This window comes from Corapipo altera, unplaced genomic scaffold (assembly GCF_003945725.1).
Source record: "Corapipo altera isolate COAL_440 unplaced genomic scaffold, ASM394572v1 111, whole genome shotgun sequence".
Taxonomy (NCBI): domain Eukaryota; kingdom Metazoa; phylum Chordata; class Aves; order Passeriformes; family Pipridae; genus Corapipo; species Corapipo altera.
In genome coordinates this window covers 1,691,411-1,717,094 of record NW_020884973.1, presented here as the reverse complement: position 1 = coordinate 1,717,094, position 25,684 = coordinate 1,691,411, and the positions used below count along the sequence as shown (strand labels likewise).

At 49.3% G+C, this 25,684-nt stretch overlaps 1 protein-coding gene across 1 annotated transcript in view; it reads left to right on the top strand.

Annotated features, from left to right (window-relative positions):
• Window positions 1-603: 603 nt before the first annotated feature.
• Window positions 604-25,684, top strand: part of SIL1 (SIL1 nucleotide exchange factor) — a 71,607-nt gene continuing 46,526 nt past the window's right edge. The window contains exon 1 of the mRNA XM_027665242.1: window positions 604-750. The gene's annotated coding sequence lies outside the window, so the exon portion shown is untranslated. The remainder of the gene's footprint in view (window positions 751-25,684) is intronic.

Here is a 25,684-nt window from a genome sequence, read left to right as displayed (position 1 = left end):
GCCTCATTGTTTTAAAAGACTTGGAGAACACTGGGAACGTGTGGAGAAGAGGATCCTCGCGTTTGTATCGTGTGGGCAACTCAGTGTGTTTTTTCTCGTGTCCTGTTTTGGAAATAGCTGAACTATTTTAGCTGAAATCTTCTCCAAGCCTGAAATAAGTGCATTTAAGAAAAAAAAAACAAAAACAAACCAAACATCAACCAACGATCCTCGAGGCGTTCCACTCGTGTGGAAAATTTCAGCTGAAAAAGTTAGAAGTTTGACATATTTTTAGGCAAGGGAAAATGGGGTCTTACGACGTTACGCAACCCTAATAATAGCCAGGGCCCCTGGCTCTCAGTGAAATACAGGTGAGGCTCTGTGAAAGCTGGTTTAAAACCTGCAGCCTGCCCTGGAATAGGAAATCAGCTGCGTTGCTTTGTTCAGCACAAATGTCATGCTAGTTATGCATGTTTAACCTTTAATATACTTTAAATCTAAATTTAACCATGTGGAAAGAATCTTGGATGTCAAAAAAAAAAAAATGCTGGCGAGGGAAAAAATTCTGTATTCTCAGCCAGCACTAAATTACCCAGATGCAATTGCTAATGAGCTGAATCTCTTGTCTCCAAAAGGAGTTTGCCCTTACAAAAATAGAAGAGAGCGACATAAAAGATGACAGTGGGAACGAGCTGGTGACAGAGGATGATGCTGATCCTGAAGACCTGGAAGTGTTTTACCCCACACATCAGTGGCAAACCCTCCGTCCAGGTAACTAATTATAGCATCTCTCTGGAGCCCCACCTGTCAGCACTGACAGCAGCCTTGCAGACACTCCAATTCCTGCCTGTTCCCATGACAATGTGAGCTTTTGCTGATGTTCAGATAAAGAGATGAGGACTCAGTGACCCAGTACAGGGACCAGAGGCCACGGCCAAAGTGCCTGGCAAAGGGGAGTGGCTGCTAAAGTGCTTTCAGGTCACTTGAGCAGAGAGAGCGGGCTGCCAGCCCTAGGGTGGGTGGTGGGGTGTCTCTGTCCCTGCATCCACAGCCCTTTTTCTCTTCTATGGTTGTCAGAGGACAGATTTTACAACATTTGTTGGCATGTGCATTCCCAGGTCTGCTGTGCTCCAGTGGGGGCTGGTGCAAGCTGATTAGGAATTGTCACTGTAGCACTGCACAGCATTTTAACAATGGGTTTTCTGTTCCTTGGCTGTTTGAAATCCAGCTTTTATTCCTATCTGTGCAAACCACAAAAGTAAATCTCTTCCCCTTTTTTTGGGTTGGTGTCTTTTATTAGATGTGCATGAGACACGTATGGTGAGAGGAGCCCAGTGGAGCAGACTGGCTTCACTGCAAGGGCCCGAGCACTGGGAAGGCTCTGGAGGAGCCAGACCCATTCAAACACACACACAGATGCATGTGTGCATACATATTTCAGCAATTAACCTGTCTCTGGGGTCCTGAACGAGCTGTTTAATCCACTTGTGCTTTGGTGTCCTCATGTATATGCAGGTGTAATACCTTCCCACCTCACAAGGGTGAACTAAGTAGTAATTAATTTTTATAAAGTGCTCTGAATTTAAGAGCTTTATCCTGTGCTCAGTATTATCATTGAATGAATAAGTATGGGTTCCATTTGTCTTGAAATTTCTGCCAGATATAGCAGAACGACTTTTCCAAGTGTAAATCTTTGTATAACATAAATGGCTACAAAAGCCCCTACGTTTCACAAAGCCGCAGTATATACTTATATTCCATTTCTGTACCATTATGTATGGAAGGCATGTGGTGTCCCTGCTCATTATTCAGCCTTGCAGATCCCCAGCACCCTTGTTGGAGCAGAATATGTATATCCTTGCAGTCATTATGAACCTTTCTGCAGGGTTTGTTCAGAAGCACCTTCTCCATTGCTCGAGTGCCTTATTCCACTTTATTTTTGTAGTAATTCCATGTTGGGCACTTGCAGCACAGGGCTCATGGAAGTGGGAAGCTTGTCAGCATTCACAGAGGAGAATAATTTTGGTTACTCTTGGGAGAGCTTACATGGTGCTCTGTCACCCAGTTCAGGTGTGTGGCAAGTTTGGGTGAAGACATACCAGAAAGAGGAGTCTGCCTTGGTCTCCCCCTGCCAAGCTGGGTTTCTGTCTCCTGGGGGTTTCTCTGAAGTGAAATCTCTGTGTGGACTGGGACTCTCACATGTATTCCTGAGGCTGGGGAACCAGCAGCCAGCACGAGCCCACCCCTGCAGCCTCTGGGGTCCAGGCTTTCCCCAGTGGGAGCACAGGACAAGGACCCACAGGATGAGGGAAGCAGCTGGTGTGGCTGCACCAGGCATGTCCCTCTCAGTCCTTTAGCAGAGGCACATGCCTTGGCAGTGTATCTAATCCAGTGGTTCTGCATCTTCCCATGTTCTCTGAAGTGGTTCCAGTCGCTGGCAGCTGAGCAGAGCCCTGGCTGGGCTGGCTGGAGTGTGCTCAGCACAGTGCTCAGGAGTTTGCTCTTGGCCACCTGCCTCTCCAGGGTGCCCCCCGTCCCTCTTCCATTGTACCCCTGTGGCAAATTGGCCCAGTCTTTCCTAGGGAAGCAAATGTGTTGATTTAAAATCTGGATCTTCAGTTTTGAATACTGTAAGGGAGCTCGGAGTTGTGTTTCTCCTCATCTCATCCTTTTTCAACTTGTTCCTGTTCTGAGCTCACACAGGATTTCTGTGCTTCTCCACACTTGGGCAGTAGCTCATCTTTTATAGATGTATCCTCAGTTTTCCTCTGCTGTGTTTCTAGTTCCCTGTTGCTAATTGCATCAATCTGTGTTTCCACTGAGACTGCAGCAGTGTCATCAACCTGTAACCTGTCAGATCTCCCCCCAAATTCGATTGTTATTGTATCTGTAACGCTGCTTTGGGTGCTTGTTCCTCCCTGCCTGCAGTGTGAGCTGGATTTGATCAAGTGCTTTCTTGCACTTTGAGCACACTTCAAGCTGCCGGAGGTAGCTGGATGCAAATTCAGAGAGACAGTTGCCCTAAGAGCTCTGCCTCCTGTAATCTAGAAGCAGGATCAGTTGTCTCTTCTGCCAGGCAGCCGGAGAGCTGATGGCTCTGGGAAGGTTGGTGAAACTTCACAAAGTCCTTTAACACTTTGTTAGGCATTTCTTCTTTCTCACTTGGCACTAAATAATGCACCAGGTGCAGCTGGCTCAGACAGAAAGGAGATGTGTGCCTTGGAAAGGCTTCCAGCACCTCTGTTATTGTTCTTTTTTTGGTATAATCTGTGGGGCTTTTCCTTCTGTCTGTGTTTGGAACCTGCAGGTTACCTGGTTTTTAATGAGTGGGATTGCAGCATCCTCTGAATGAAGGTTCACACCCCTGCTCAGACCGTTCCTGTGGTCAGGTAACTGTTCCACCACAGACAGAGTCTTTCTGAAGTTGTGCTTCCTCTGCTGTCTTTTTCCTTTTGGAATACACTTTCACCAGGTGATAGTTCCCTTGGGAGTTGGAACCTCTGTGGGGAAACCTTGCAGAGGTGACTTTTGTTGCTGTGTACGTTGAGCTCTGCCAAGCACGTGGAGGTTGAGTCTGTCAGTGCACAGAAACACCTGCTGCCCTCCAAGGTGATCTTACCTGATGGTTATGGCAACCAAAGGCTGATCCTTAGTCTTTGGGATGGCAGAGATGAATGGAAGCGTTCAGAAAACAGGTAGATGTAGTGCTTAGGGACATGGCTTAGTGGTGGCCCTGGCAATGCTGGGTTAATGGTTGGACTCCATGTTCTCAGAGGGCTTTTCCATCCTTAATGATTCTGTGATGGTTTTCTCCATCATTTTGACACTTTTCTTGGGGGTTCTCTGTATAAAAGCATTTCCTTCACACTTCTGGTGACCTCAAATCTGCCATGCAACATCCCAGAGCACACGAATGCTTTGTTTCCTGGGAGTTCTCTACTTTTGTTATTTGGGCACTGATTCCCTCTGTTTTGTTTAACATTCCTGATGATGATTGGAAGCTGGATTGCTCCAGCCAGCACTGGGGTCAGCAATGGCTCCTCTGGGAAGACCTTGCCATGAAAGTTAAGAAAAAGGATATAAGAGGTTTAAATGGGAAAGAAAAAGGAAGTTAATCAGCCCCCCAGCAGTGACGAGCACTGTGGGGAGCCAGGGCTGTGTGGGGCCTCTGCAGGTGGGCTCTGTCTCTTCCCTGCTCCCTGACGTGGCACAAACCCACTGGCAGGTTTCTCAGCTGGGAGTTGGGAGTTAAGGAGTTCAGTTTCTGAATCCAAATGGACCAAGCAAGAGCCTCATCTGCCCAAAATATCCAAATATTTACAGCCAGCAGTGGGGCACAGAGAGGCTGCCTTTGGTGCACAGCAGCTCCCTGCAGACTGGAGAGATGGAGCAAAGCCTTGCATTGGCTATGGGAATGTTGCAGCATGGATCTCCCTGGGGTTTGGATAGAATATCCCAGTGTTTCAGGGCAGAGCATGGGGCTTGGCTGGCTGTACCCTCAGCCAGGGTTAGAGTTCTGCCTTGCAGAGCCCTGAGCCAGTACCTGCAGTGGCTCCACAGCATTTCTGCTGCCCAGAATCGTTTTCCGAAGGTAAAAACTAAGGAGCCATGGCTGCTGCTGTTGATCAGCCTGCCAGAGTGAAGGTGATGTGAACATGCTATTGTTGCTGCTTCTGCAAAGATGAAACCATCTTATATTCAGCAAGGAGTTGATGATATGTTGCTTAGCATTTAAATATCCATGGCTGCAGCTTCCAAGGATCCTCAGGCTGAGATCTTTGCAGTTCCTACTTGTCTCTGGTCTTCCCCCATCTCATTTGCTGCACAAACAAGGTTTTGCACATATGGAAACACAGTTCTCAAGGCACTCACATTGGGGAGGTATTTTCAGAAGCTGCTTTGAGGAAGGACTTGCTGTGGTTTTGGAAAGAAAAGGACTTTGGATGGGGAATAACTCAGTCCAGTTTTGTGGCCAGTCTTTGTCTTTCAGATTTCAGTGGCCAAATGAGCCAGAAGAGCTTTTTAAAGCTGGGAGAAGAAGTCAGTGGCAGAAGGGATCCCTTTGGCTCAGGAGTCCTGTGCCAGGCCCTGTCCCACAGCCCGTGGTGCTGCTGAGGGTTCCTTTACACCTTGTCTGGGGTTTCTGGCTCCTGCTGCTCACCAGGATGTCCTGAGCTATGGCAGCTCCTGCTAATTGCTTTGCTGAATTAATGACTGTCCAAACCACTGGCTTCTGGGTGACCTAGACCTAACTCTGACAGTGGTGGGCAGGTTTCTGAAATATTTATGTCAGCATGGTCAAGAGAGGGCTGTGAAATATGGAGTGAAACCACCAGGGTATGCCTGTTTTTGCAAAGTTTGACGTGTGTAATCCAGGAAATGGGAGCCTTATCAGATCAGCACACATTTGCATATAGAGGGAAGGCAAATGGAATTTTAAAAACCTCATTTGTACCAGATGAAATGCGTCTTCTCTGGGTTTTTTTATAAAATGACTTGTTACTGATGTGCAGAGGGGACAAATCTTGACAGTGGAGTTGTTATATTCTTGTCTGGCCAGCGACAGGAGAGCTGCAGGGTGATTACAGCAGGTAGGAGAGGGCAGGCTGGCTTGAGAGCAATTGCCAATGTTCTTGGAGGCTGAGTTATGGCCACTGGTAGCTCTCCCTCGGCTTGTTTTCCACCTGACCTCTTGCATATGAGGCTTTTCATCTTTTAAATGTATCTTGTGCCTGTCCTTTTTATTGCCATCTGCCTCCATGGTCTTCTCTCTCAGTTTCCTCATCCTTGTGGGCTTTCTTTTGCCTCTCACCTTCACATCTCAGGATGCACAATGTCCCTGACACTGGTCTGTGCTTCATTCCAAGTCTTTGGCACAAGTGCCAGGACCAAAGCTCCACGTGCTGCTCCTGGCTCTGGTGTGGGGGACTGGCAGGGAGACGTGTCACACAAAGCACACCTTCCATGCCTTAGTCCTGGTGTATATAAGAGGGATAATGGTGTTTTCCCTGTCTGTTGGTGGTAAGAGGGCAGGGCTGGGGCTGGGGAGATGCTCAGACACGTGCAGGCAGGTGGTTCCCAGCCCCCTGTTTGAGCAGGGAGTCTTTGAAGGATGCCAGCTTTGGACATGGAGATGCTGCCTGTATGAGTGTCCTTCCCTCCAGCTCAGACAGGGCAGTGCTGCTCCTGTCTCAGCCTTACTCCACATTATCTGCTTGGATTTCCTTTACCAGCAGGTTCCCTGAGGTGGGAGATCACAGAATCCCAGAATATGCTGGGTTGGAAGGGACCCACAAGGATCATCCAGTCCAACCCCTGGCCCTGCACAGACCCATCCCCAAGAGTCACCCCCTGTGCCCCAGAGGATCAGCCAAACCCTCCTGGAGCTCTGGCAGCCTTGGGGCTGTGCCCACTGCCCTGGGGAGCCTGGGCAGTGCCCAACCAGCCTCTGGGGGAAGAACCTTTGGCTGAGATCCAACCTGAGCCTGCCCTGACACAGCTCCAGCCATTCCCTGGGTTCTGTCCTTGGTTCCCCCAGAGCAGAGCTCAGTCCCTACCCCTCCTCTGCCCCTGCCCAGGCAGTTGGAACTGCAGTGAGGTCTCCCCTCAGTCTCCTCTGCTCCAGCTGAACACACCAAGTGCCCTCAGTGTCCTCCCACGCCTTCAAATCAAGGCCCTTCCCCATCTCCCTGTCCCTGCTTTGGACACTCTCTAATGGCTCAATCTCTTCCTTCCATTGTGTCCCCCCAAACTGCCCCAGTATTGCAGGTGAGGCCACCCCAGGGCAGAGCAGAGTGGGACAATCCCCTCCCTTGACCAGAGGGCTCCCACTGGGAATGCTCAGCTGGTCCCTGTCAAGCTGCTCTTGAGCGTGCAGCCAAGGGCTGGCTGTGCCTGGAATTCCAGCCAGGGCTGGTGCTGGGAGTGTTGTATCTCAGACCTGTGTCGCTGAAACACTCAGGAAACATCACAAGTGTTAGTGAGTCGAGTCTTCAGGCACACGGCTGGCCCATTCCAGGAGAGTTCAGAGCTGCAGAGCCATTGTCATTCACACTGGGAAATGGGAAAATATGGCAAATAGCAGACTTTATAGACCAGTCACTGAATATGCACATTAAAATTAAAACAAAGACTCCCACTTTATAAAACCCCCTCTGCTTCTCTAATTTGACAAGTGTAGTAATGGAGTTTTGATGGTATATTTTGTAGCATAATGTAAGTGCAGTATATTTTATATATGTATTTAATACATGCATTATATATGTTTTTTATTTTTATATATGTGTATGGAATGGCTGAGAGAATTGGGATTGTTCAGCCTGAAGAAGAAAAGACTGTGGGATGATTTAATTGCAGCCTTCCAGTACCTGAAGGGAGCTACAAGAGAGGTGGAGAGAGACTATAGACAAGGGCCTGGAGGGGACAGGACAATGGGGAATGGCTTCACTCTGCCAGAGGGCAGGGTTAGATGGGATATTGGGAAGAAATCCTTCCCTGTGAGGGTGAGGAGGCCTTGGCACAGGTTGCCCAGAGAAGCTGTGGCTGCCCCTGGATCCCTGGAAGTGTCCAAGGCCAGGTTGGACAGGGCTTGGAGCAACGTGGGCTAGTGGAAGGTGTCCCTGCCCATGGCAGGGGGGTGGAACAAGGTGGTCTGTAAGCTGTGCCTTCCAAACCAGGCCATTGTATCATTATATGATGCTGTGTTTAAATTTAGGTACTGTGAGACCTCAGAACTGTGTAGCTCCTGGTACCTGAGTGTGCCTGGGAGCTGGGCAGTGATAGATTGTTGTGTGTCAGTGCTCTGCACCTGCAGGTTTTGATTAAGCAGCATCACAGGGCTGGTGGCTGTGCCCAGACCAAGCACAGCACCACTCACAGCAGCAGGATGGGCAGCAAGGTGCCACTGAGTGGGACACTTCAGCACGGCCAGATGCTGCTCCAACGCACAGGGTTACTCCCTGTGTTTTCTGCCTGCTTCTCCTTGACCTGGGAGGTTTTGCAGCCATTGTTTTCCAGCACATCCATGAGGGTATCGGGTTCAGTATTTGTAAATGAACTGGGAGCCAGTTTTATTACCCTCCAAATGCAGGTAAAACTTGTCCTCTGTCATCTCCAGAAGTACTGGTACCCTGGCAGCACCAGTGTCAGTGTGAGAAAGCTCTTCATTTACTGCTTGGATTGCTCGGGTTTAGGAGCAGGGTGGGGCTGGGGTGGGTTTTTGGTGTGTTGGGTCAGTCCTGTCCCTTACTAGGCATGATGTTACTGGTCTCCTAAAACAAGCTGGTTATGAAACTCTTCTGCAGTGATGCACATACTGCCAAAAACTGATCGTGCCTCTGAGCAGCCAAGATAAGTTTGCAGCGTTTCTAACACCGAGCTGTGGGCCTGGGTGTGGGGCTTTACCAAAACAACGGTGTGGTGGTGGATTTTCAGGAGCCAAGCCATGACTCTGGCTAGTGGTGAGTGTGACTCTGGGCTCTGCAGGGTGTTCTGGGTGGTCTGGAGCAGTTATAACCAGGGGATGAGGTGCTGAGAGTCAAGTGGCAGTTTTAGTGCAACAGGAGGAATTTAAGCTGCAGCTTTCAAAGTAATTTCAAATTTAGCTTTAATGATGCTCGGGCTGGTGGTGGCATAATAGCAGTAGACATAAGCAGTGGGAATCATTCCCATGGTTAAATTTACATTGTTTGGAGGGGGAAAAGTGCTTTGAAAGAAGAGAGACTGTTTCCCAGAGAAGACATCTCTCATTCCTCTCTTTTATCTTCTTCCTGCCAAGCTGGGGATGCTGTGAGTGTGTGAGCTGCTGAGAGGTGCTTAAATGTGTGCTGGGTGATGAGGAATGTCTTGCTCTGGTTTTTATGTGCAAGCAGGCTGTATTTTTTGCAATAACTTTAATAACCTTCGTGTGGCTGTTTAGAAGGATGAACCTCATTAAAGAAGAGGTATTTAATAACAGGCCTATTTTTATCTCTGTCTTTATCTAACAGTCTGCACATTTATTTCAAGCTTGTAACAGTGCTTTGCAAGAAAAATGTTTTCCCTCCTGGAAAACGTTTTGGGAATTCATCCAGCCTTGGTAATCTTGAGTTTCCAAAGTGTCTATCACCCTCCTCCTTCTTGAGCCTCCAAGCCATACCAAGACCTCAGCTCCAGCATTTTTCTTGGGTATTACGGGAAAGTGGTTTCAAAAAGTGTGACTTGGGTTCCAGAGTCACAGAAATGGTTCGGAAGGTTTGACCAGATATAATCAGAGCAACTCCCTCACACTTCAAATGTGTGATCTTGTGCTGTGGGACAGACATTCCAGGGATTGCAGCACGTTCCTGCTTAGCCATGGGTCACACCTCCCTCCCCATGGAACCCTGGAGGCTGCTCCTGTGACACTGAATTCCCACCAAAGCACCATCCAGAGGCTGGAGGGCAGGAGAGCCACCCAGCTGCTGCTGCACACTGTGCAGCTCCAGTTCTTTTCCTGGTTTGGGAATGATTTCCTGGGCTGTGTCAGGGCAGCAGTGCTGGGTTTGCTGCAGGTGACACTGTCCACACACTCTGGGAGAGCTTGGCAGCTCTGGGGTCAGGCATTCCTGCAGAGGTTACTCTTTTCCGAAATCTGCAGTTTTATTCAGTAATTTCATGGATTACACCCTGACCCAAGATCTCCTGCAGACACTGTGTTTTCAGAGCACTGTCCTGTATTTGATCCTGTTTGCTGGCAGTTGGAGGCAGGTGATCTGCCCCAGCCCCAGGGATGCACTGTCTTTCCAGTTCCTCCCACATCCATCCCTTTGGCATCGCTGGCTCTGTGTCCAGACTGCCTGCCCTGACTGAGGGTTTCTTGGAGCAGAAGTGCTGTTCAGCACCGTGCAGCCTGTGGCCAGGATGACCATTTCTGAGCCCTTTTCCCAGGGCACATGTCCACGTGTGCTGGCTTTGGTCCCTGGGATGTGTGTGACAAAAGCACCTGGAGCTAATCCCCCCTTTTCCTTGCCATTTGGTCTGGATTGTGTACATCCCTAAAACAGTTTTGCAGCGTTATCTTTCTTTATAATGAGGAAGAAAGTATTTCCCATGGCCTTGCTCAGGCTGTTCCTCCCTGCAGTCTCCTCCTGGGCTCAGGCCCCGCTCTCTGAAACTTCACCAGAACTGATTCTGGGAGGGTGAGGACACAGACAGAAGGTTTTTCAGGCAGTCATATGGCTCCTGTGAGGAATATTTCACCTGGTCCTTCACAGTTCATGCCTGCAAACAAATGCTCTTGCTCAGAGAGGACTGCAGCTTTTTTTTTTTTTCCTTTTACATCCCCTAATTTGTTTATTTTTCCATACATTTATTTATGGGGTCACACTAGCAACAGGTCTGCTTTTTCCACAGACTCTTCCAGAGCCATGTGCTCTGCCTGCTCCATTCTTGTGTGAAAGCACCCTGCTTCTCTGAGGAAAACTCTGAATATCCATCCTACTTCCCTGATTGAGAGAGGCATTTTCTCTGATCCCTGCCCTCTGTTCATTTCAGAATCTGCGGGGAATTTGGGACATAAATTAAAAAGCTATTTGAGGTTTCTTGAGGTCTAGAAGCTGGTTTTGCATTTGTTCTTACTTGAGCACACACTGAGACAAATGGCTCTGCTTTACTGAAGCAGCTTCCTTTGGCATCCTGAGGAAGCTTCCGAGTTAAAAAATAAATATGGCTCTGTTTTCCAGCTCTGCTTAACCAGCAAAAGCTTGGGAAAGAAATGTAATCTCCTTGAGCCTGTCCTGATGTTTTGTAGAACTAATTCCCATTTATTGCAAGAACTCTTCCACGCTAGATTCATGTTTAATTTTTTATTATGTGTTTACATTTTAGAGGTGGTGAAGGAAATTCTAATGAGAGAGAACATTTCTGATTCTAAAGATCTTTCTTCAGTCCAGACATTCTTCTTCCTCTCTCCTGATTTTTCTGCCTGCTCCTTAAGACTGCAGGAAGTTTTGCTTGGGTCATTCACTTGCAACAGGATGTTATCTGAATACAGAATTAATGTATGCAGCCTGTCACTTGGAATTGCTGCTGTTCTGCTGCTGCAGAGCTCCCAGGGTTGCAAAGTCCTTGCAGGTGGCAGTAGCAGGAATGTGCCCGTGATCCTGCAAAGTGAGAGAAGGAACGTGGAGCTGTGTGTCTCTGCCATCACTGCAGGGTGTGAATAAATAGAACTAATCAACAATTTACATGTTAGCCCCAGACCAGGGTCTATTTTTAGGATTTGTCATTCAACCCAAGCAAAACCTCTCTGTTTTGGGCTGCTGGTGTTTCTAAAAGCACCTTTAAGTGTTCACTGAGTCTGTATTTTAAGCTCCATTTACATTTTGATAGAATCTGCTGCTCTTCATGTTGGAAACAAAGCCTACCTCATCTTCATTAATTACACTATCATTTCACCTGCTAACCAGGGTGCTACTAATTTCAATTATCTCCCTGTTCTGCAGCAGATAGTACACAAAAAATTGTTATCCCTGGCTGTATCTGGATTAGCTGGAGCTGTAACGAGGTGGCACATGGTGACAGGTTTTACAGGTGTGGTGAAGGTATTTATAGACTGATGTGAAGCTGGAGGAGTGGCTGCCCTTCCCAGGCACCTCCACAGCAAAACATTGTTTAAACATAGGAAAATCTGGTTTACTGCAGGGTGATTGATCACTGGGGCAGGTCAGCTCTGCCACTGAGGTGGTGGAGTCTCCATCCCAGGAGGCATTCCAGCTGGACACAGTCCTGGGCAGCCTGCTGGAGGTGACACTTTTTGAGCAGGGGTTGGACAGATGATCCCAGAGGTGTTTCCAACCTCAGCTGATCAATGGCTGTCCAGCAGTGCCTGTTTTGGTGGGCTTCACAGAGAGCTGCAAACCCTCCTGGGGAAGCTGACTGTTCTCCCTGCTCACATCAACTGCAGTCTGAATGCAGCAAACATGGGAAGAGCCTTCTTTGAAGAGAGACAGTAGAAAGTAATGCCTGAGCCCATGTGCTGGGTACTGCAGCCAGGAGCTGGAGTCTGGAGGGAAAGACCTTCTGGGACCAGGGCCTTTCCTGGAAGACAAGCCAAGAGGCTTCTCATTTGACTCCTGTTTTGTCATCTTTCCACCGACTTTGATCTCTTCAGATGCTCCCTAAACCTTTGGATTGCATCCTGAAGTGGAATGGACTTGTCCTGAAGGAGGAGCAGGGCAAGGCTGCCAAGGAGAGCTCTGTCCCTGTGGGGAAAGCCCAGCTGGGAAGCAAGAGAGGAGGGATTCCTGAGGCTCCTCCAGACCAGGCTGTGTCAGTCAGAGATGTGAACAGTGTATGAGGAGGAGATGTACACTCTCTCCTTCATCCACCATGAGTGTCCTCAGATCAGGTCGAACTGCCTGCACCGGTTGTTTGTGCTGTTTGTAAACTGATTTGTGTGGGGGTTTTTATTGCCATTTTTTTTTATTCTGAAGAATATTAGAGATGGTTCACATGTTTTCCTTTGTGTCCTTTGCAGTGCAGGTGATGCAGACAGGGGTGGGATGATAGAACCTTTATCCTTGTCAGGTCTTCATCCACACCCAAGGCGCTGCCCAGGTACAGCCTGAATGCAAAAGTGATTTTCTTGGAGGCTTAGGAGTACTACACCAGCAGGTAGAACAAGAAGCTCAATGCAAACCACACTCAAGAAAGATTGTATCCATGGTCTGAAAGCCAGATATGGAGTCACGGAAGTGCACATTGCAGTGGTAGCAGAGCTGGGAACACTGCATGGAGATGTTTCCTGCAGTTCTGGCACAAGGAACCAGAGGTCTGCTGGTTCTCCATGGTCCCCCACGAGGACTTCACAATGCTTTGCACAGAGCTTGCTGTGACACTGGGCAGGAGCTGCTGGTGGGGCTGCTGTGCTGGCACAGGCTGTGGTGCTCCTGGGGACTGTGCAGCAGTGATGCTTGGCCTTTCTCAGTGTGTTTCTGCTCCAAAATGTCACTGGGCCTGAAGGTACCTTCCTACAACAGCTGCTCCTTGTCTGCATCACTTCCCTTGGTGGAGCAGGGAGAAAACTCCCCCCTGCTGCATGGCAGGGAGCCCTGTGAGCCAGCACAGAGGGGACAGCAGCACTGGTTTAATCATTTATCCCTCTTCATGCCACCAAAGCTGTGTCCTGGGTGGAGGTGTGTGTGTGTCTGGGGGGAGGGTTGGCCCCAACCATCAGCTTGTCAGGGTTTGCAGCACTGGCAGTTGGGAAGAAAACTGTTATTAAGTGTAACACGGCACCTTGGATACTGAAAGCATGGGGAGAGAATAAATACAGCCTTCCATAATGCCATTTTATAGTGTCACTCTTCAGAATTTATTAAGACTTAGTTGCAGCCGTGCCTGCAGCTTCTTCTGCTTGAATCAGTAAATTTTGTTCATTATCTCCAGCACTCGCTTTGACCTCCTGTGTTTGAAATGAGAGGAAACATTGGAGGCGTAGGGACACCCCACTTGCTTTCTTTGGCAGCTGGTTTTTTTGGTGTAAATCCAGCTTTTCTCGGGTTTGCTGCTGGCACCCCAGCCAGGGCTCGTGTGGGATGGACCTGAAGTGTGACTTGTTGGTTGATGAGGGCACTGGGGCACTGAGGACCTGCCACAGCCCCCACAGGCAGCAGGGAGGGAGGAGGAGTGTGATGGGCATCTCAGAGCCAGCTGGCACATCTTGTCACCCACTCTGGGACTACCCACAGTCTTGGATGGGCTGAGGATGGTTGGAGGTGGTGAAGGGTTCACAGGAGCTTCCTTAACTACAGCCGAGGGGTTGCTGAAGTGTGAGCTCAGAGAGCAGGTCAGCATCACCTTGCTGTGGCTGTCACCCCTGCTTACCTGTTGGGACCTCGCTGCCTGATTGCTGCTGAGAATGGCACAGGATCCAGTCTTCAAGTGAAACTGGGCCCTGATTTTTTGTCAGGACAAATCCCAGCAGCACTGTGGCTGTGTACCTTTACCCCTATCATCAGCATTTAGCTCTCCTGCATGGAGGAATACGAGCCCAAGCCCAACCTTCTGATAATTTATTATGTTCCTTATGCTTGAGGGCAAAATTTAAGTTGCCAAAAGCAGATGTTTGCTTGCTCCTTTTTTAGCTCTCAAAGTACTTTCTGTGTGCTTGATTGATGGACGTCCCTGTTACATTAATAGCTGGGCTTTGCAGAAAGCTGTTATTACCAGGAGAATCTGGTGTGGGTTTCAGTTTTTCTTCTTGCATTGAAAATCCATTATTAATGTCTTTTTTTGGGGAAAAAAAAAGGCTTCAATTCAGGCATTTTGCTTTGCTTTCTCAGGCTCCTTCACAACTGTCTCCTCCGCGGTGCTTTTAAAATCAATATTACAAGTGTTCTTTGTATTTTACTGGGTGGTTGAGGGTTTCTGCGTCTTGCTATTGATTTCTAATTGTGTTGCAGGACATTTGGGTGCACACAGATTGCTGTGTGATGGATAGCTTTATACGTGTCTTCCTAAACATGACTGAGCTGGCTTTTTGCATGTTGCCTCTTGCTGGATGCTGTGAGGCTGAAAGCTGCCAGGAGAGCTGTGAGTGCAATCCTGAGGCACTGGACTTGTGACCATTCATTTCATTTTGGTTTTGGTTTTGGTTTTAGACACGAAGGTCTCGTGAGGTCTCCTCTTTTGTGTTGTCTTTGCAGAGTTGTTCTGCCCTGGCTTTTCATCCAGCTTCATGTTCTGCATTGTAAGAGCATAACAAGTTGTCCTGGTTTTGTGGGGGGTGGTCACAATGCACCTTCAGCTCTTCAGGTCAGCTCTGCTGGCAGATCTTGGTGTTTCAGAGGTGCAAAGTCATTGGATCACAAAATGGTTTGGGTTGGAAGGGACTGTAAAGACCATCCAGTCCCCCTTGGCAGGGACACCTTCCACTAGCCCAGGTTGCTCCAAGCCCCATCCAACCTGGCCTTGGACACTTCCAGGGATCCAGGGGCAGCCACAGCTTCTCTGGACAACCTGTGCCAGGGCCTCCCCACCCTCACAGGGAAGAATTCCTTCGCAATATCCAGTCTAACCCTGCCCTCTATCAATGTGCAGCCATTCCCTTATCCTGTGACCTCATGCCCTTGTAAAAGTCCAAGTCTTGATGAAATAATATGGAAACACAGACCACATCTGTAGCTGCTGTAAAGCTGGATTTACAGACAGAGAAGCACATCAGCATTGAGGGAACATGGGCACATCTGTGTGAGTCTGTTGGCACCAGAGGAGGATGTGATGAGTGACACTACTGTGGCCAGCATGGGTGCTCCAGAGTGCTTCCATGATGCCAGCTGGCCTGCAGCAGGGAAAGAACATACAGTGATAAGGACAAGGGCCCCATGCATGTGTGTGTTTTGGGCAAGTCCTAAAAACACGAAGAAGAAAGGGCAGAATTTTTCTGTGCAGGGAGCAGGGAACTGTCCCCCTCTGGGGCTCTCCAGGCAGGAATGGATGGATGTGTTGATGCTTGCCCTGCCTGTGATCAGGCAGCTTCCCAGCCCTCCATGCACTGCTAGCACAGCTCCCCGTGTGCCAGGGCTTTGCTGTACCCGCAGGCAGTCTGCAGGTGGTCTGGGTGCACAGCAAATCTCTGCCAGCTGGATTAGGGTGTTGCTGGTCAGGCTTGTCTTCAGCAGGGTCCTGGACCTTAAAACATGCCTCCGTGGAGGCCAGGTTTGGCCTGTAAGGAGTTAGCTGTTGCTGGGGACCAGAGCAGACAGCTGGCAGAGGTGCTGGTGCCGTGTCCCTGGGGGCAGCAGAGCACGGGGGTGTTGCAGCTGCTGGCAGAGAACGCGGCATTCCCGGCTCTCCTTGGTCCGGCAGCGTTTGCCGGAGCCGGCAGTCGGGAAGGGATGACACGCATAACTATGGGCGGGCTGTGACCTTGCCGCTGGAACTTAGTTAGCAATTCTGTTGATGTTCTGGAAACAAAAATATAATTCAGGCCACCTTCTCCTCCAAGCTGACCCTGAGAATCTGGGAGAAGAGCTACTGAATAATTAGGTGCCCTTTTTTTTTTTTTCCCTTTTTGCTGGAGTTACTGCTCAGTGTTGAACTGTGCTGTAAGGTGTCATTAGTTCCCTTGAACTTGTTTCTCCGAGTGTACTTTGCATTAATACAATTACAGAAATCACAGTCTCATTAATCACTGTGGGTTGCAGCACATCCCTGTCACACCCTGTTTTGGGGGTGGTTTGGCTGGTGGGACCCCTGTAGCCCTGGCTGGGGTGGAGGCTGTGGCTGGAGCACTCCCCCTCTGCCCTGTGCCTGGTTTAGTTGTGCTTTGTATTTGCATGTCTCACCCTGTAAGATCTGGAGTGGTTTTGCCAGCACTGCAGAGAGCAGCCTCCCCGCTGCAGAGGGGAGAGAGAAAGGTGGTTTTGTCCCAGGGGAGTTTTGCTGGGCCACATCCCTGCTGCTGTCACTCCAGCTTGTATCCATAGAGGTCCTGGAATGGCAGAGCCCAGACTCCTGGCTGGGCAGGGAATACCTGGAGCCGGAGCTGTTGCACAGGGGCTGCTGCAGGGCTGTTTGATGATGCTGTGGCTCTGTCTCCGTGGCAGAGCTCTCAGCCTTCCTGGCAATGTAAATTCTCCTGGCTGCATGCTAAAATTACACTGAGTTATTGATTTATCTCTGAGAGGATTTCCTTCCCGAGGGACATTTCTGGCTGTTGTAATGATTTAGTTCTTGTGCAAGTGCAGAATCCGTAGCAGAGCAGAGCCACCCTCCTACCCTCGGATCTGCAGCTCAGGGTCATGCTCCCTCAGGCTCCCTCTGCAAACTCATTTCTGTTCCAAGGCTGGCACAAGGTTACATGGCTGTTATTTCCCTCTAACAACTGCAAATAAAAGGGCATTTTCAACTTCTTGGTGAGGAAACTGCAAGACTCAGACAAGCCTTTGTGCCATGACACTTGATAATCTTGGGTAATCTTGGATGTGTTGCAAACACAGCTCCAAGCCTGGCACGTGGGAAGCATGAAGCCATGCCAGCATTAATGCACCCAGGTTCCTCGGAATGTTTTAATTCCTTACAGTGGGGTATGACGGGAGGAGGATCATGTGAATGCTTTTTCCTAAAGCAGCAGGGTACAGCCTCTCTTTTCTTTACTTTCTACTGAGTCATCCATAGATCATCTCTAAAATCAGGCCAAGCAAGTTCAATTCAATCTCCTGCTTGTACTCCTGAGGAGGCAAAGCCAGTTCTCTCCTATTCCCATTGGCACTGAAACCACAGTCCACTGGTTGTGGTTCAGCTGGTGAGCACCATCAGCAGAAGGACCTGACCTGGAGCAAGTGTTTCACCCACTCTCTGTGGCTGGGAAATGCCCAGTTCTGTGTCCCTGGGTGCCCATCTGAAGCCCCTCCCCATGTGTTCCTGTGTCTCACCCCACAGTGGATTTGGGGCCGATCTCAGCTGCGCAGTGATGAAATGTGAGGCTGCTCACCCACGTGGTGTTATAAAACAGCATCTCCCAATTAGGCCCAGGGAGAATGTGAATTTATTTTCCCATGAACCAAATGTGGCACAGCTACTTTCTTTCTCAGTGATCTATCTGTGAGATAAAACAAGTCCTCAGCGTCTGTCTTAAATACTGCAGTGTTGACAAGTTCTCTTGACAGAAATTAGGCTAATGTCCCTCACGACTGCCTTAGCTGTAGAAACGAGGCTTTCAATTGGAGCTTGGGAAAGCACTATACCAACGCACTCTCCAAGGCATCTTCTTATTCCAGCTTTTATTATCCAGATTTGTTCTCACTCTGCCTTGGCAGCGTGGCTGGCAGACTGGTTTCTCCAGCACGTCCTGCTGGTCTCACAGCCAGGCGGGTCGGATCAGGCACCTTCCAGTGTTGAACCAGGGCAGTGTTGGCCAACTGTCTGCAGACCTGGGTGCCCTTGGCTCTGAGGGACGCTCTGGGCTCGGGGAGGTGTTGGTGCCAGGATGGGACTGGTGTGAGATGAGCCAGCTGACAGGCACTGGGTGGAGATGGGATCCTAGGAAGCAGCATGCCTTGCCAGCAGTACAGCGTGTCCTGAAACGCTCCCGGTGCGAGCTGGAGCTGGGAGAAGGGAGTGTTTGTGGTACATGTCTATCTTTGCAGCTTCAGCCTGGACTGAGTTACAGACTCAGAAGCTGAGGACAGATCACTCAAATATGGTCACGAAGACCCCTTCTTGAACTTCCCAGCCTTCCCCTTGACAATAATTTCTTTTACTGTCCCTTTGCCATCTTTAAGTTGCACTTCAGCTCGTCGTTTCCAACCACAGATTAACCATGGCTGGCTGAGACCTCCTGATTCTCACACTGGTGTTGGTCCTGGTGGATTATCCTTCCGTAGAGAGCCGTTGTGTCCTTTCCGTGCCTCCACATTGCCAGGTTCTTTGGTGGCCATGTCACCAGTCCCTGGAGGGAGGAAGAGGAGCTCTCTGGGAGTGACAGATGTGGGAGACATAGTGGTTGATGATGTTCTGGGGGTGCTAATCTCCATCACAGTAAAGGAGCTGGTAGTGCCTGGCTCAAGAAGTTATTAAATGCCCAAAATTCGGCAGGATGGATATCATCCTCAGTTCCTTTTGTCAGGTTCTCAGTTCTCCTGGTCACCTCCCTCGTCCTTCTCTGCCTACGTCCTGCACTGATCTTCTCTGAATGCAGCCAAGCCTTCAACATCCCAGATGGGCTTTCTGGAGTAACAAATACACCTGAGGGATGACAACTATTGAACAAGTTGCGGTAACACTATGAAGGCTTGGGGATAAATAATGTAGTGAGTTGGAGAGGGATTAAACCTGGCTTTCGTAAATAATTTTCTCATGGATGTTGGCTTGGGGACATGTTGGGACGAAAGTCACTTCAATGTCTGTGCAGCCTGGCGTGTCATTGGAGAGATGAAATACCAGAGTGTGTCTGGACACCTTTGCTCTCTGTTTCTTCTGCTACTTGGACCTATGTGGGATTAAACTCTCTGAAGTGCTGCAGTTCACAGACTTGAGCCCACTATCAGAAGAGAAAATAAACCAAGTTCCTCATACTTAATCCCTGAGCACATGGCTCCTGCTGTAGCCAGGGGCAGTGGTAGCACACTGCAGTGCCTGGCTCAGAGCTGGAGAGAAGGGTTTGCTTAGCAAGTGAAAACACGTGTTTGTGCCAATTTTAAACAGGGCAACCCTTCATTTTTCTTCCTTGTGACTGTTTTTTCCTGATGTGTTTCCTGTTGTTGCAGTGCAAGGGAGAGCAGCCTTTGCAGAGGGAGGTGGAAGGGCAGAGCACTTGTTGTGAGGGGCCCTTTGCCATGTGAAGTGTTTCTCTGCTGGAGCAGGAGTGGATCCACCAGCAGGTGCTGCAACAGCACCTCTGTCAGAGAGGCACCACATGTCCCTCCTGAGCCCCCCTGTCACCCTTCCCTGGGAAGGAAGGTACCTCCCAGGCACAGGTTTTCCTCCCAGGCACCTGGGAGCATCTGCCTTTACTTCCATTGCTTGTTATCTCAGAGCATCCTGGGAAGCTGCAGGCACCTCCTGGGAGGAATATGCTCTGCCCTGTGCATGGTGTTCACTCCTCTCATCCCTGGTGGTTCCTTGCCATGAGAGGGGCGAGGTTTGGTGGGTTTTTGGCAGGAGCTGGCTCAGCCCTGGGCACAAGGCTGGGCTGTGTGTGCCATCATCGGCACCAGCCGATCAATCCAGAGAACATAAATCCCAGTGCCACAGGAGAGCACTGGCTGGGGGAAAAGTGACAGCTGTGAGTGTTGTCCAGCCCAGTGTCCAAACTGAACTGATGCTTTGGCATCTCTAATCAGGTGTTACTCACTGGAAAGCCCCTTCCTCACGGCAGTTTGTTCTCTGCTGGCTGTGAATCAAATTGCAGGAGGAGGATTTGATTCTGGCATCATTTTAAAAATGTTTTCATTCTATCTGCTGAGGGAAACGAAGTACAGAGAAAATTTCTCAGCACTGGGACAAAAAACCGTTTTCAGACAAACAGGTGTTTGAGCTGTAGGACTGATGGATGGTGCTTAAAGACATGGTTATTGCAGCAGACAAAAAATCCTGGAGTGCAAGGAAGTTCTCCCAAGGGTTACTGTGAGTGTCTCCCTGGAATCCTGGTTGTGAGGAGCACTTGGCACCTTGAGTCCACCCAGTGGCATCAGCCATAGGAGAGCAGTAGCCCAGCAAGCACCTGTAAGTTGCTTCTCTCTTAGTAAATGTGAAACTGGAATGGGATCAGCCCTTTTGGGGTGGCTTCGCTGCCTATGGCAGAGGGGTTGGAACTGGATGATCTTTAAGATCCCTCCCAATCCAAACCATTCCACAATTCTTGCTCTTCCCCCTATTCAGGTGGGGTTTGAGTCCTGCAGAAAGTTGTGCTGCTGCTTTGGGACCCATGAGAAGCCTGGGCAGGAACAGGGATGTCTCAGCATAGGACAACTTTGGAGTTTTCCAGGGATCACTTTGCTGCCAGGGGCAGTGCTGAGTGTTGAACTGGGAACAGATTCACTTTTGGCAAGCTTGAAAGCATGTCAGGTGGCTTCTGTCCCTGCTCTACTGCAGCATGGAATAAAATCAGTGTTGGAGAAGATGCTGTAGTTAGACATCACCATTTTGACAGATCGAATTGCAGGATATTTATTAGCATAGCTTGGAGTGTTACAGAAAGATTTGTCAGATAAACTAGCAAACTCAAGTGCCTCACGTGGAACTTCCAGGATTTTGTTGAGGTTCTTTTAACTGTTCTTCAGTCTCTCAACAACTGATCCCATTCAGGCACTTCTGGAAGACCCTGTGGGAGTTGCTGCTGTGGACTGAATGTCTGTGGCTTGGGGATCAGGCCCTGCCTGCTCCATGTTTGTCTGGGTGCTCTGGGAGGCAGAAGGCAGCAGCAGTGGGAGACGTTTGCTCCTGTTTTAAGGAAAAAGCTCTTCTCTCGTGGTTTCCTCTGCAATCAGAGGAAGAGAAGGACATCTCTTTGTCCTCGTTGGCCCTCTGCACAGCGGGATGTTTGTCTGTATCAGGATGCAATGATAAGACAAAACAACAGCAATGGAACCATGCTGACACCCCCAGGACTGCTCACTTGCTGGCAGAGGTAGCACAGTGGGACTGGCCAGGTGGGTCACCCCAGGGCTCCATCCTACATCCCATCCCCTGCAGTGCTTAAGGAACAGTTTATGAACAAGAAAGCATACAGTGATTTTATAAAAGAGTGTTCTCTTTAATTGATTGCAGTAGGTAATTAGAGCCCCCATTGTCACTGATGGTGTGGACCTTCAAGGATGTGCTGTGCTCCTTCCCAGCAGGAATACAGAACCAGTGGGAGTAAGAGCTGCAAATGCAGTGGATTTGTAAAGCATCCAGTGTCACAGGAATTTGTACTTGGAATGTGGACATGGGTGTCTGAGCTTCCTCATGCCTGTGCTGGGAGCGAGGCAGTGTGGGGAGTGCTGGGGAATGCCAAGGGATACTGGGACTGCTGCTGGGGAAGCTCTCAGGCCTGGTGCTGTGAAACCTCTCCCAAGGCTATCAGGAGGAGGTGACATAGAGCATATTAATGACCTTTTCCAGTGGCACTTAATTGAGAGGAGCAGTGAGTGCCAGAAAGTGAACTAATACAAAAGGCTGTAGCTGAGTGAAAAAGGGGCAGAAAGAAATAAATGAGATTCAGGCTCTGGGCCTCCTCTTCCCATCAGTAATCCATCTCTTCCTTACCTGTGTCTGCTACACATCTTCCCTTCCTTTTGTATGTAAAAATGTTCTGTTTGGAAATAACAAGCAATCCAGGGAGTGGTATGACTTGCCTTTATAGGCAAGAAAGGGAAAAAAAGGAGACAGGCTTTGCTGCTTCCTTGCTCAACAGTGCCAGCTGGAGAGTGTGGGGTCAGAGCTCACACTGAGCCCCCAGCACTAAGGCTGCCTCTGTTTTCCTTGGAGCCTGGCATTCTACACGAGAAGCAGGCCACATCTTCATGCTGCCAGTGTGCCAGGGTGTGGGATATCCCATCCTCTGGCCAGAGCAGGCATCAGGGCAGTGTCCCCCTGTGTGTGACCAGCATATGATGCCCCAGCCTCGACTCACCCCTGGCACTGGTGGTTCCTGGAGCTGTTGATGCAGCAGTGGGGAGCTCTGCCGCTTCCTGGGATTTGTCTCCTTGTGTTTTTTAATCATTATTTTATTAAAGGAGAAGGTGCCATCAGATAACTCGTTGTGGATGCTCTGTCAGTGTGATTATTTTAATACTGCAGCACCACCGGTGTGGTTTGCTGGAACATTCGCTTATTGATTCCGGATTCCTTTGTTGCCTGTTCCAGAAAGAAGGTCCCTTCCCCTCACTCCCTGTTCGAGGGAAACAAAGAGTAAAGGAAGGTAGATGTTATCTGAGGCTTGCTCACATACCGAGGCGATTTCTGAGAGCTGCACAGCCACTTACTGACTCAATAACTGAGGTTTGTTTTCACACCCTTAATAGATTTTTGAATTGTTTTGCAATGGCAAACAAGAATACTCACTTGGGGACAAAGCAGGGATCTGCTGAGCTGAATCACCTTTGTTCTGCTTTCAGAAACCTTCCCGGGGGACATTCCTGTGCCACAGGGGACAGAGTGGTGCTGGAGGGGGGGAGTTTCACGTCCCTCTTGGACTCCTCTTGCTGGGCAGTCAATGGCTTGGGGGTCCAAGAGCTGGGGAGGGCCTGGGGAAGCCACTGCCAGGAGAGTAGTGAGTTACTGCACAATCTCAGTGGGAGTTTGCAGATCTGTGTATGAGGTACAACTTACCTGGTTGTGTTTAACGCTGTTGCTGTGTGGTGTGTCAGGGCTCAGCCTTGTCCCCACGCTGAAACGCAGAACCACCTGTGGCCAGCAGTAAATGGAATAATCACACAGGATAAAATGGAATAATCCACAAGGATCAGCGAGTCCAGTGTGCTGGAAAGGAGCTGGGCAGGATGAGACCATTCTCCTTTTGAGAGGAAATGGTTGGTCATTTGGTTGATCTAGAAAAAGAGGGCTGGAGTTCCTTGGATATCACCTGGATAACACTATTGAGTGTTGCATATTCCACACAGCACCCCTGTGTTTTATAATGCACCTGATCCTGCCTCAGTTGTGAGTCTGTTTTCCATTTGTTTATTTATTTATCGTCTTGTTTTCAGCCTCTGCAAAGCTTGATATAGGCACAGAGCCTGGGAAGCGTACCCAGAGCAGAGTAACAGATAGCTGTGATTTGGTTACAAGGCAATAATTTAAGCCGACAGGTTTAGCTGATAACATAAAGCACACGAGAGGAATCGCTTCGGTTTATAAATGTCAGCAGAACCCCCGCGAGGGAGCTGCTGCCTCAGAGCTGGCCCCGGTGCTGCTGCTCCAGCCAATATATTACAAGGAGATATAAACAGGTGTCTGAAAAAATCTGGCTGACCAAGATTAAAAGAATGGGGCTATAAATTAAAGTCTTCCTCGGCGTCACTTTAAGCAACTTTCAGGACAGAGCACATCCGAACAGATCGAGTGCTAATGCAAGGAGGGAGCTCCAGGAGGCCGGGAGCTTTGGGATGCAGAGGCTCGGACACGTGGCTGCACCCAGGTGTAGGGATGGTTTGTGAGAAGAGCAAAGCCTGTCCTGGTGCTTCTGCAGCTGATAAAGGGATTAAATGGAGAACAGGAATAACTCCATCCCTGCAGCGTGTTGCCACAGGATCAGTGTCTCCCGCCTGGAAAATAAATGCTGTCATTTTGCTTTGTCATCTATTCCCAATAAAGACCTTGTCATTTCTGCAGTGACAAGGGGGTTTTTTATTCTCTGGAAGTGCTTTACCTGTTGGACACTATCTTTTTGGTTGTGAGGCAGCTGAGTGATTGAGCGGCGGGTGGGTGGCACATCCCTGTCAGGGATACTGGGTGAGCTGCTCAAACCCTGGAGCTCTCTCTCTGAGATCCATCAACCCAAGGAGATGCAGGAACACATATTCAAACTGAAAGATTAGATATTAGGAAAAATCCTTCCCTGGGAGGGTGATGGGGTCCTGGCACAGGTTGCCCAGAGAAGCTGTGGCTGCCCCATCCCTGGAAGCGTCCAAGGCCAGGTTGGACAGGGCTTGGAGCAACCTGGGCTGGTGGAAGGTGCCCCTGCCCATGGCAGGGAGGCAGAACTGGATGATCTTTAAAGTCCCTTCCAACCCAAACCATTCTGGGATTCTATGATTCAAACCATTTTAATTGTGGTTTAAAAAATTTCATGTGTGGGATATTTTTAAGTGGTAAGGAGCACACACTGGTGGTGGGGGCAGGGGTTTGCTGCTTCCTCCACAGCTGTAGCCCTTTCAGGAGGTTCACAGAGGGGATTTCACAGCTATTTCTGCTCACTGGGTACTCGATTTAGAGGTGGGAAATTAATTAGAATAGAAACTCCTCTTTCCCTTTATGAGGAGTGAAGATCTAGCAGCTGTCTGGGAAGTGAGACCATCCAGTAACACGTATATGCAATGCCTACCTGTGGATACACATCTTTGATTTGTCTAAGGTGTCAAGGAGAAAAAATGTCACAAAATGGCTTAAATATAAACATGTTTTTATATTTTTTTAATTGAGTTTCATTTCCCAAATGCAACTTAATGCAAACAATAAGTAAAAAATTAATTTCTCTCAGGAAAAAGCTATTAAGGATATGATTCTTTTTTAGCAGCATGTGAAGCTGTGTAATTGCTTACATATGTATTGCTCCAGAGCGTGGTCCCAGTTGTTGAATAGTATCAAATTACAGGAATCAAAGAGAATCGACTATTTTTAAGGGAAATGTCTAGAAGCTACATATTGAAACATGATTAAAATTGAGGATTTCCAGCTTACTCGTTTAAATCAGCAATTTTAATCACATTATTCAAGTCAATCCACCCTCAAACACACTTTATGAATAATACTTCAAAATACCCCAAACTGCATAAGACTGGGGACCTGTCTTGAGCAGCTGTAATATTTTTAAGTGACAATGTCAGTCTCTTTGTTGAAAACAGGGATGTTTTTCATGGTTTATGTATTAAAGCAGCATGTTTCTCCTGCTGTGGTGTGAACCTGTGTTCAGAGCGAGGAGAAATCCCTGTAGCCGCTTAAACACATCAAGGCAGAGATTTTTGCTCTGGGGTTTGGATGGTCCTGGTCAAATCTCGTTTAATGTGCAGAAGCAGAAGCAGGGAAGGTTTGTGCCCTCTCTGGTGCCACCTCCTTAGTTTGCCTGCGCTGGGTTTGGGAGCTCGTGTGCGCGGCGGGTTCGTGTTTTGTTTTATTTACCGCTCGCTGAAAATAGAAGCGGCAGGGCCGGTCCCCCCGAGCCAGCCGGCCCTTCTGGAGCCTGCGTTCCGTTTGGATGGTTCATTCAAGCACAGCCCATCCTCCTCCTCGCTCTCCACCGCCAGCCGAGCGGGTGATGCGGCGGGAGCGCGGCGGGCAGGGACACAGGGCAGGGACACAGGGAAGGGACACCGGGCAGGGACACCGGGCAGGGACACTGGGCAGGGACACCGGGCAGGGACACAGGGAAGGGACACCGGGCAGGGACACTGGGCAGGGACACAGGGAAGGGACACCGGGCAGGGACACCAGGCAGGGACAGCGGGCAGGGACAGCGGGCAGGGACAGCGGGCAGGGACAGCGGGCAGGGACAGCGGGCAGGGACACCGGGCAGGGCACCGGGCAGGGACACAGGGAAGGG